Below are 11,617 nucleotides of genomic sequence, written 5' to 3'. Positions count from 1 at the left end.
GAGTGTATAGAAGGCTGAATCATGAGTTGATGCTGGTCTACTGCAAAAAGAGAGCATTTCAAGCTGTCTGTCATTTCAGGATAGCAAGAATTGTGGAACGCCTGGGGGATAAGTGCATTGAGGTGAGGTGTAGACAGCCCATCTTCATGACCTGAAAGGAATAGCAAGTATCTTGAATCTGATCCTCTAGTTAACAGGCAACTAATGATATTCCAGATATAATGGGGTGATGTGGAGGGGCATTTTTGAAAGGGACGTCCAAGTTGCGATTTGGACATCCTTGCAAAATGGCAAAATCTAGGGGTGGGGAAACTCGTATTTTCAAAACAAGATAGACGTCCATCTTTCATTTTGAAAATACCATAAGGACGTCCAAATCCTTAAATTTCGCCATCCCTAGACATGGGCATTTCTGATTTTCGGCGATTTTCGAAACCAAAGATGTCCATGTCAGAAATAACCAAATGCAAGCCATTTGGTCATGGGAAGAGCCAGCATTTGTAGTGCACTGGTCCCCCTGACATGCCAGGATACCAACCGGGTACCCTAGGGGGAACTGCAGTGGACTTCATAAATTGCTCCCAGGAACATAGTTCCCTTACCTTGTGTGCTGAGCCCCCCAACCCCCCCCCCCCAAAACCCACTACCCCCAACTGTACACCACTACCATAGCTCTTACGGGTGAAGGGGGGGCACCTAGATGTGGGTACAGTGGGTTTGTGGTGGGTTTTGGAGGGCTCGCTGTTTCCTCCACAAACGTAACAGGTGAGGGGGGATGGAGCTGAGTCCGCCTGTCTGAAGTGCACTGCATGCACTAAAACTGCTCCAGGGATCTGCATACTGCTGTCATGGACCTGAGTATAGCATCTGAGGCTGGCAATCAATATTTTGAAAGATTATTTTGAGGATGGGAGGGGGTTAGTGACCACTGGGGGAGTAATGGGAGGTCATCCCTGATTCCCTTCGGTGGTCATCTGGTCATTTCGGGCACCTTTCTGTGCCTTAGTCATAAGAAAAACACGTCTGGGTGAAAACGTTCAAGTGCTCATCAGGGACATCCTTGGTTTTTTAGATTATGGGTCAAGGACGACCAAGTGTTAAGCACGCCCAAGTCCCGCCTTCGCTACACCTCCGACACACCCCCTTGAACTTTGGCCGTCCTTGCGATGGAGTGCAGTTGGAGACATCCTAAATCAGGTTTTGATTATACCGATTTGGATGTCCCTGGGAGAAGGATGTCCATCTTCCGATTTATGTCAAAAGGTGGACGTCCTTCTCTTTAGAAAATGATCAGTGTCACCAAGTCATGCATTATTTTGCACCAGTTATAGTCTTCTAAAGTAATTTGTTGAATAGCATTGAATATCTACACTATAGGGGAAATTCTACAATAGGGCATTTCCTATGGAGTGAGAGCCTATTCTGTGTGGACACTTGGGCCCTCGAGTGACCTTATAAAATACTAGTGTAACATTAAGCTTGTCTGCATTTAGGTGCTCCCATTTGCACCTGCCATAGAGGTGGCATAAATGGAGGTTTTTAAAAGTAGTAGACACTTAGGAAACTTACAGTAAGTTGCCAGGTTGGCTACTTATAGTTTTCTCTTTAGTGCCTGTGGTACTGAGGAGAGTTGTATGCCTGGACTTGTGTAAGAAGGTGTGAGAGGCTGATTGGCCAGTAGGTGATGTATCTGAACCTGAGAAGAGGCTGTTGTTTCATCAGATAGAGGGAGAGAGAGAGAAGCTGCTAGGGATGGAAGCTTGAGAGAGAGAGAGAGAGAGAGTGGATACAGGAAACAGGGGACAGGGGCTGAGAGAGTAATTTCTGTGGACAAGGAAACTTAAGCAAGAAAGAGGAACTGTTGGAGACAGGACCTTGAGAAAGAACAATTGCTAGGGATTGACTGCTGGGGTAGAGGGGGAATTGAAGGAGAGAGAGAGGGGATGATGGCTGGTCATTAAGGCAGGACTTAAAGGAGGGAGAGGGAAGAACTGACTGTTGAGGATGGGAGGAACCTGAGGCAGAAAGAGGGAGGGATTATCTGCTGGAGATTAAGAAGAGCTTGAGGAGTGACTGATAGATTGCAAAGGGGAGGAGCCAGTTTATATGACTGTCCTGATGGGGAGGAGTCAGTTTATATGATTGTCCTGATTTATGATTGTTATTATGATTTTTTTTATTATAGCTGTGTTTTTCCCACTGAATTGGTGGCTTTCATGAATTTACAAGTTGTATAGTGCTTGTGGTTGAGACTGTATATAAGATTTCTGTTTAAAATAAAAATTAAATTGTGGCTTTCAACTTATTTTGGGCAAAGAAAAAAGGTAACATGATTCTTCTATTTTGAAAGGTTGCAGACCTCTGTCTTAGGTAACTTGTTCTGAGAATTTTATTTTATTTCATGTGTAAAAATGAGATCAAGATAAAACCATATCAAGAACACAGTAGACTTCACGGTCAAGTGAGTCCAAAAATAATTAAATAATGTAGCTGTGTGTGGGATTAGTGAATTATAGTGTAATACTGGTGCCTGTGGACCTTAGTGCTTCTAATGGTAAATTTACCTGTTCTATCTAAGTTGAGGGGGCTTGATTAACTTCTCAGTTAATCAAGCACCTAGATTCTTGTGATCTTTTGGTCTGGCTCAGTTGGGTTTTCAAAAGGAGTACAGTACATAAACGGTATTAATGACGTTGTTCGAAAATACGAGAGTGTTAGATCAGGGAAATCCCAGAATATTGATGCAGCTGGACTTGTCCACTGCTTTTGATCCAGTGGCTTCTTCATAATTTGGGACAGATATAACAGAGAAAGTAGCAACATGGTTTTCAATTTATTTAGCCAATTGGACAAAAATGTTATTTATTTATTTATTAGAATTTATTTACACCTTTTTAAAGGAATTCATTCAAGGTGGTGTACAGTAAGAATAAATCAAACATGAGCAATGGACAATTACAGCAGTAAAAATATTCAAATAACAATACAACAAAGTATGGCATAGAGGGGCATAATCGAAAGTGGCTGCCCATCTCCGGGAACGGCTATGAGAAGGGGCGGTCCCAACTGTATTATCGAAAAAGATGGGCAGCCATCTTTTCTTTCGATAATACAGTTGGGGTCAGCCAAATGCCTAGGATTTGGGCGGATTTGAGGTGGCGGGCCTCGGTTTTCGGCGATAATGGAAACCGAAGGCGGCCATCTCAAAAACGAACACATCCAAGGCATTTGGTCATGGGAGGGGTCAGGATTCGGAGTGCACTGGTCCCACTCACATGCCAGGACACCAACCGGGCACCCTAGGGGGCACTTTTAAAAATAAAAACAAAACATTAAAATACCTCCCAGGTGCATAGCTTCCTTACCTTGGGTGCTGAGCCCCCCAATCCTCCCCAAAACCCACTCCCCACAACTCTACACCATTACCATAGCACTTATGGGTGAAGGGGGGCACATAGATGTGGGTACAGTGGGTTTGGGGGGGGGTTGGAGGGCTTCCATTTACCACCACAAGTGTAACAGGTAGGGGGGGATTGGGCCTGGTCCACCCGCCTAAAGTGCACTGCACCCACTAAAAAGTGTTCCAGGGATCTGCATACTGCTGTGATGGAGCTGGGTATGACATTTGAGGCTGGCAAACAAGCTGGCAAAAAAAGTTTTTAAAGTTGTTTTTTTTTTTGGTGGGAGGGGGTTGGTGACCACTGGGGGAGTCAGGGGAGGTCATTCCTGATTCCCTCCGGTGGTCATCTGGGCAGTTCATGCACTTTTTTGGGACTTGATCGTGAAAAAAAAGGGTCCAAAAAAAGCGGACCAAAGTTTCGCTATGGCCGCCCTTCTTTTTTTGATTATCGGCCGAGGGCGGCCATCTCTTAAACACGCCCCGGCATGCCCCTGTCCCGCCTTTGCTACCCTTCCGATACGCCCCAGGAACTTTGTTCATCTCCGCGAAGGACTGCAGTTGGGGGCGCCCAAAATCAGCTTTCGATTATACCAATTTGTACAGCGCTGCGTAACCCTAGTAGCGCTCTAGAAATGTTAGGTAGTAGTAGTAGTAAGGGCGGCCATCTCCCGATTTGGGTCGGAATATGGCCACCCTTCTCTTTCGAAAATAAGCCTGCTGGTATACTACGTACAATGTCTACACAATATGTAATAAAACATTTTATTAGACAATGTAGGGTATAAGCAAAGATGGAATATATAAATAGGTAAGAGAGTAAGAGGAGTTAGAAAATAGGGTGACTACTTTAAAGAAAGTTGCACATGAGGTCAGAGAGATGGCTAACGTGGAGGGGCATAATCAAACGGGGACGACCATCTCTAAGGGCGCCCATCTCTAAGGACGTCCCAGTGAAGGGGCGAGGAAACCTGTATTATCAAAACAAGATGAGTGTCCATTTTTCGTTTTGATAATATGGTCGGGGACACCCAAATCTCAACATTTAGGTCGACCTTAGAGTTGATCATCCCCGGTTTTCAGTGATAATGGAAACTGAGGACGCCCATCTCAAAAATGACCAAATCCAAGCCATTTGGTCATGAGAGGAGACAGCATTCGTAGTGCACTGGTCCCACTAACTGAATGGAAAAAGCCCTTCCCTTATGGATGAAGGAAAATGCATGCAAATGAGCTGCTTGCTCATTTGCACATGGGGAAGCGACTGTCCAAAATGTGGATGTTTCTGTGAGAAGGACATTCATGTCTTTGCTATGCTTCCAACACCCTCTTTATTTATTTGGATCAAAGTAGCAGCAATGGGATTTGAACCGGACACCTCTAGATTATAAGACCACTGCTCTAACCACTAGGCCACTCTACTTCATGCCCTTAAAATTTGGCCATCCCTGGAGGGGGGCAGTTGAGGACATCCAAAATGTTTGAAAGAAGGACGTCCATGCCTTGGTTATGCCTCCGCTGACATACACATACCTCCCCCCCAGGGACCTGCATACTGCCCGCCTCCCCCACAGGGATGGCCAAATTTCAAGGGAGTGGAGTGGAGGGGAGAAGTGGCAGCATGGCCTAGGGGTTAGAGCACTGGTCTTGTAATCCAGAGGTGGTTGGTTCAAAGCCCACTGCTGCTACTTGTGATCCAAAATCCAAATAAGTAAAGAGGGTGTCAGAGATATAGCAAAGGCATGGATGTCCTTCTCACAGAAACATCCACATTTTGCACTGCCTTCACAGGGAAGGACATCCTCAACTGCCGTCATAGGGACGGAGGCATAGCGAAGGACATACTCTAAAAAAAAACAAAAGTTTTTGAAGTTGTTTTTTTCGGGGTGGGAGGTGGTTAGTGACCACTGGAGTAGTCAGGGGAGGTCATCCCCGATTCCCTCCGGTGGTCATCTGGTCAGTTCAGGCACCTTTTTGATGCTTGGTCGTGAAAAAAAATGGACCAAGTAAAGTCGGCCAAATGGTCGTGAGGGACATCCTTCTTTTTTCCATTATCGACTGAGGACACCTATCTGTTAACCACGCCCCCATCCCACCTTCGGTACACTGCCGACACGCCCCCTTGAACTTTGGTTGTCCCCGCGATGGAAAGCAGTTGAGGACGCCCAAAATCGGCTTTCAATTATGCCGATTTGGGCGACCTTAGGAGAAGGACGCCCATCTCCCGATTTGTGTCGGAAGATGGGCACACTTCTTTGAAAATAAGCAGGTATGTTACTACTTATCATTTCTATAGCACTACTAGATGTACGCAGTGCTGTACACTGAACATGTGAGAGAGTCCCTGCTTCACAGAACTTACAATCTAATCAAGACAGATGAACAGGACAACTAAGTGATAAGGGAATCACTTAAAGTGGGAATGATAAAACAGACATGTTAAAAGTGATTTATAGTAGTAGTAGTAGACATGGGTATAGAACAAATGAATAGGAGTTATGAGTTAAAAGCAGCCTCAAAAAGGTGGGCTTTTAGCCTAGATTTGAAGATGACCAGAGCCGGAGCTTGACATACTGATTCAAGAAGTCTACTCCAGGTGTATGGTGCAGCAAGATAAAAGGAACTGGTTCTGGAGTTGGCAGTGGAGGAGAAGGGCACAGATAAGAGAGATTTACCCAATGTATGGAGCTCCCGGGGAGGAGTGTAGGGAGAGATAGGAGTAGAGAGGTGCTGAGGAGCTGCAGAGTGACCGCATGTGTAAGTCAATAAGAGGAGTTTGAATTGTATGCGGAATGGATAGGGAATCAATTAAGTGATGAAGAGAGGGCTAATATAAGCATAGCGACACTGGCAGAATATAAATTGTACAGCAGAGGTTTGAACAGAATAAAAGGGAAAGAGATGGCTTAGTGGGAGACCTGTGAGAATCAAGTTTCATAGTCTAAGCCAGAGGTGATAAGAGTGTAGATAGGGTTTTGATATTGTGCTCAGAAAGGAAGGGACAAACATTGATGATGTTATAGAGAAAGAAACAACAGGTTTTAGCAAACTGATCCCAAGGTTACGAGCTGATGAGACAGGGAGGATTAGAGTGTTATCCACAGATACAGAGAATGGGGGAAGAGGAGAGGTGGATTTACGGGGAAAGATAAGAAGCTGAGTCTTGGCCATATTTAGTTTCAGATGGTGGTGAGACATTCAGACAGCAATGTCACACAGGCAGGCTGAGACTTCAGCCTGGATTCCTGCTGAAATTTCTGTTGTGGAGAGGTAGATCTTGGAGTCATCAGTATAAAGGTGATACTGAAAACCATGGGAGGATATCAGAGTACCAAGGCAAGAAGTATAGATGGATAAAAGAAGAGGTCCCAAGACAGAGCCCTGAGGTACACCAACTAATAGTGGGATAAAAATGGAGGAGGATCCACCAGAGCATACACTAAAAGTGCAATGGGAGAGATAAGAAGAAAGCCAAGACAGAACAGAGCCTTGAAATTCAAGTGAGGACAGTGTATCAAGGAATAAGTGGTGATCAACAGTGTCAAAAGCAGCAGATAGATCGAGAAAGATGAGGATAGAATAGAGACCTTTGGATCAGGCCAGGAACAGGTCACTGGAGACTTTAGCAAGGGCTGTCTCAGTTGAATGCAGAGGGAAAAAGCCAGATTGAAGCAGATCAAGAATAGCTTGAGATGAAAGAAAGTCAAGACAACAGCAGTGAACAGCACATTCAAGTATCTTGGATAGGAAAGGAGGAGGGAGATGGGGCGATAGTTGGAAGGACAGGTAGGGTCCAAAGAAGTTTTTTGCGGAGTGGTGTATCTACGGCATGCTTGAAGGCATCAGGAACAGTTGCAATGGAAAGTGAAAGATTCATATGACAGATAGAAGGGATGACAGTAGGAGAGATAGTGCTGAGTAGATGAGTGGGAATAGGATCAGAGGAACAGATAGTCAGTTTGGAAGAGGAAAGAAAATGTGCAGTATCCTCTTCAATGATTTCAGAAAAGGAGGCAGGGGTTCAAGGAGAGTTGACAGAATGCACTGAGGAAAGAGAGGTGGTGGTGACTTGGTCGAGAACTCAAGGCTAACCTTGTGAACCTTATCATGAAAGTACTCAGCCATAGTCTGGGGTGAAAGTGAAGGAGGGGTTGAAGGTGAAGGCACTTTGAGGGGAGAGTTCAGTGTGGCAAACAGACTTTGTTTGAGGGTTCCTAGGAATGGACTTTAGTGATTTTATTGTGTGCCAGTGGATTACCCTGTACCTAACAATAAGAAATTCAAGTTATCAACTGCCACAGAGGAAAATAAACCTGTCTGGTGAAGAGAAACACTTCAGGTTTGGTCTACTACATTTGCCTAACCACATGCAATAAGTACCCTTGCAGACAGAAAGGGGACTAGAAACCTTTTACCAACAACCAGTTACAACAGTAATGTGCTAAAGACAAACTGGAGAAGAGCCAACTCGCTCACCTTATGGGACAGTTCAAGATAACTGTCTGTTTCTATATGAATTTCCCCCAGTTGTTTTAATGGGAAAAGTTTGAGCTGCAATAGCTTAAAATTAGACAAATATTTCCCTTTCATCACATTCATCTGCCCTGCCTGCTCTTTTTTCTTTTAATGGTAAAGCACTTAGAAGCGTAGAAGCATATAAAAACGTAGGCAGATAAAGACCATCCTGTTTATTTTCGAACGAGAAGGCCGGCCATCTTCCGACACAAATCGGGAGATGGCCGGCCATCTCCTGAACCCAGCCAAATTGGTATAATCGAAAGCCGATTTTGGCCGGCTTCAACTGCATTCTGTCGCAGGGCTGGCCAAAGTTAAAGGGGGCATTTCGGTAGGGTACGGAAGGCGGGACAGGGGCGTGGTTACGAGATGGCCGCCTTCGGCCGATAATGGAAAAAAAAGGCCAGCTCTGACGAGTACTTCGCCGGCTTCAGTTGGTCCATTTATTTTTAGGACCAAGCCTCCAAATAGTGCCCCAACTGACCAGTTGACCACCGGAGGGAATCAGGGATCACCTCCCCTTACTCCCCCAGTGGTCACCAACCCCCTCCCACCCAAAAAAATAAATTTAAAAAACATTTTTTGCCAGCCTCTATGGTATCCTCAAATGTCATATCCAGCTCCATGACAGCAGTATGCAGGTCCCTGGAGCAGTTTTTAGTGGGTGCAGTGCACTTCAGGCAGGTGAACCCAGGCCCATACCCCCCCCCCCACCTGTTACATTTGTGGTGATAAATATGAGCCCTCCAAAACCCACCACAAACCCACTGTACCCACATGTAGATGCCCCCCTTTACCCTTTAAGGGCTATGGTAGTGGTGTACAGTTGTGGGTAGGGGGTTTGGGGGGGATTGGGGGGCTTAGCAACCAAGGTAAGGGAGCTATGCACCTGGGATCAATTTTTGAAGTCCACTGCAGTGCCCCCTAGGGTGCCCGGTTGGTGTCCTGGCATGTGAGGGGCACCAGTGCACTATCAATGCTGGCTTCTCCCACGACCAAATGGCTTGGATTTGGCCGGGTTTGAGATGGCCACCATTAGTTTCCATTATCGGCGGGAAACCAATGGCGGCGATCTCTAACACCGGTGATCTCTAACGCCGGCCCAAATGTTGAGATTTGGCCAGCCCCGACCATATTATCGAAACGAAATATGGCCGGCCATCTTGTTTTCATAATACGGTCGGGTATGCTGCTTTCCGGGGCCGGCTTTAGAGATGGCCGCCCATATAGATGGCTGGCCCCATTCGATTATGCCCCTCCATATGGCCTATCAAGTCTGCCCATCCATGCCATCTACTCTCCCTATCACTACCTTAGAGATCCTATGTACTTGTCCCAAGCTCTCTTTAATTCATATACTGTTTTCTTCTCCACCACTTTCACCAAGAGGCCATTCAATGAATTCACCACCCTTTACGTGAAGAAGTGTTTCCTCAGGTTACTTCTGAGTCTATCCCCTTTCACTTTCATTCTCCGCCCTCTCGTTCCAGAGCTTCCTTTCAATTGAAAGAGACTTCCTCCTGTGCATTTATGCTGTGTAGGTATTTAAATGTCTCTATCGTATCTCCCCTCTCCCACTTTTCTTCCAAAGTATACATATTGAGATCTTTAAGTCTGTCTCCATACACTTTATGGCAAAGACCACTGACCATTTTAGTAGCCGCCCTGTGAACCAACTCCATCCTGTTTATATCTTTTTTGAAGGTGCGGTCTCCGGAATTGTACACAATATTCTAAATGAGGTCTCACAAGAGTCTTATTCAGGGGCATCATCAACTACTTTTTCTTACTGGCTATTCCTTTCCCCATATACCCATGCATCCTTATAGCTTTCACTGTTGCCTTTTCTACCTGTTTGTCCACCTTAAGATCATCACAAGCTATCATACCCAAGTCCCATTCCTCTTTCGTGTACAAAAGTTCTTTACCCCTAAACTGTACCATTCTCTTGGATTTCTGCAGCCCAAATACATAACCCTGCATTTTTTAGCATTAAATTTTAGCTGCCAAATTCCAGACCATTCATTTAGCTTTGCTAAGTCCATCCTCATGTTATCCACACCATAAGGGGTGTCCACTGTATTGTAGATTTTGGTATCAACTACAAAGAGGCAACCCTTACTAGACAGCCCTTCAACAATATCAACTTACAAAAATGTTAAAAAGAACCGGCCCAAGAACTAAACCTTGCAGCACACCACTGGTAACATCCTTTTCCTCAGAATGAGCTCCATTTACCACTGTCACCTTTCACTAAACCAGTTCCTAACCTAGTCAGTCACTTTAGGACCCATACCGAGGGCACTCAGTTTATTTATTAGTCGTATATGCGGAACTGAGTAAAAGGCTTTGCTAAAATCTAAATACACCACAGCTAGTGCTCTCCCTCAATCCAACTCTCTGGTCATCCAGTCAAAGAAACTAATCAGATTTGTCTGACAAGATCTGCCTCTAGTGAAACCATGTTGTCTCGGGTCCTGTAATCCACCGGATTCCAAAAACTTTTCTATTCTCTGTTTTAAAAGCGTTTGCATTAATTTACTTACCACAGAAGTCAGACTTCCTGATCTGTAGGTTCTAACCTCTTCCTTACTTCTACTATTGTGGAGAGAGACCACATCTGCTCTTCTCCAGTCCTCTGGGACCACTCTAGAACTGTGAATAGTGAATGTGTGATTTTTGCGGAAAGCAGAGTAATCACCAAAATATTTGCAAATTGAAAATTGTACCTTTCCTACAATCTCATTAGTTTGCTTTTCTTGAATAACAAACCATTGTGACAGATCTAGCTGTGATTTTGCTGCAGCCGTAGCCATGGATACTTTCTTTCCCGTTTAATAAACTATACTTCACATCGTTGCCCACAGTAATATGTTTGTTTCTAAATGTTTTTGTGCCACTTCTCTTACAAACCAACTGGTTGGTTTTTGAGCCATTTAGCATTCAATGGAATAATAAAAATCAATATTCAGTGTGCAAAGCTCTGAGAAAATATCCCCTGGTTATCACCTCTCCCTATTATGGTGTTCCATTTAATTGTTTCTGAGTTAATCTCTTCATAAAGGCAGTTAATAAATCCCAATAAATAAATAAAAATAAAAAAACAGTGGAATATCACCTTGTGCAAACATCATTTGACAGCTAAAAAAAAATGGATACAGCAATAGTGTGGGCCTGGTTGCATCATGCAAGGTTAATGAGATCCTTTGGTAGGAAGTTCGCTGGGTGCCCAGCCAAGATCTGATTCAGTGGCAAGTCGCACGGAAGGGTGCGTTCATTATTTTCTTCCCCAGATAGTGTTGCTACAACACATGTGTCTGTAGTGGGCATGGCATTTTGGTGCTGTGTTCTCTGTCAACAGTTTCCCAGGAGAGGGAATCACAGGCTCAATGGGAGCATCAGCTGGCATACACAGCTTCATGCTCTGCTCCTTAAGAAAAAGTGCCTTCCTCAAGCCAATCGTCTTCTTTCAATCAACAGTCAGAGCCTGCTGTGGTGGTAATTGCACCTTCCAGAATCCTTAAGATTTCTAGACAAGCCCCCAACACATCCTCTAAGAAGGGGTAGTGACATGGCACTCATGGAGAAGAACAGCACTTAAATGCTGCAGTCATCATAGGTGCATGCCCAAAGCCTGATGCATCCCACCCCCTCCGATAGGAAGTTTGCATTGGGAAGGGTGGCATGTAGCAAACCTAGAGTGCA

General features: G+C 44.8%; 1 non-coding gene across 1 annotated transcript; it reads left to right on the top strand.

The window, feature by feature from the left end:
- Positions 1–5,012: 5,012 nt before the first annotated feature.
- Positions 5,013–5,085, top strand: TRNAT-UGU. Its single transcript has one exon. It is a non-coding gene; the product is annotated as a tRNA-Thr (tRNA).
- The last annotated feature ends 6,532 nt before the right edge of the window (positions 5,086–11,617 follow it).

This window comes from Microcaecilia unicolor, chromosome 1, assembly GCF_901765095.1.
Source record: "Microcaecilia unicolor chromosome 1, aMicUni1.1, whole genome shotgun sequence".
NCBI lineage: Eukaryota > Metazoa > Chordata > Amphibia > Gymnophiona > Siphonopidae > Microcaecilia > Microcaecilia unicolor.
Note: the sequence above shows the minus strand (reverse complement) of the source record. Positions and strands in the feature narration are given on the sequence as shown.